Raw genomic sequence first — 469 nt, forward strand, 5'->3', positions numbered from 1 at the left:
GTTAGCTGTATTTTGTGTGGTTTTTCCAAAGCAAAAAATTGTGGAGTTACTTTTCATATGTGAGTATCTGTTATTATTATTACATTATCTGATATGTAAACTGTTAAAATAATTTTTCTGTAAAACAATATATTCTTATAGATTTCCAAAAGACCCTACAAGATATAATATGTCGATAAATTTTGTAAATAAAGGCAGCGAGTGGAAACCGAAAAAAATTACTGTCATACGTTCGAAGCATTTTACCGAAGACTGTTTCGATAAAAGTTCTCTCAGTGTGACCCGTCTCAAACCACATGCGATCCCAAGTATTCGCGTAAAACGGTTGAAATATGTGAGTTAATAGAATGAAATGTTGTAACTACCCCAACAGCCAAACCTGAAAAGACAGATCATGCGTAGAGTGTGCTATAAATTTTTGATACCAAAAAGGCAACAGATTTGTCACAGTTTCTGTAATATCTAACGA

The 469-nt window shown here is 32.8% G+C and overlaps 1 long non-coding RNA gene across 1 annotated transcript; it reads left to right on the forward strand.

Annotated features, from left to right (window-relative positions):
• On the forward strand, positions 1-218 carry LOC105461461. The gene is made up of 2 exons (XR_975940.1): positions 1-59; positions 142-218. It is a non-coding gene; the product is annotated as an uncharacterized LOC105461461 (long non-coding RNA).
• The last annotated feature ends 251 nt before the right edge of the window (positions 219-469 follow it).

The sequence above is a fragment of the Wasmannia auropunctata genome, unplaced genomic scaffold (assembly GCF_000956235.1).
Source record: "Wasmannia auropunctata unplaced genomic scaffold, wasmannia.A_1.0 LD287425.1, whole genome shotgun sequence".
NCBI classification, from domain to species: domain Eukaryota; kingdom Metazoa; phylum Arthropoda; class Insecta; order Hymenoptera; family Formicidae; genus Wasmannia; species Wasmannia auropunctata.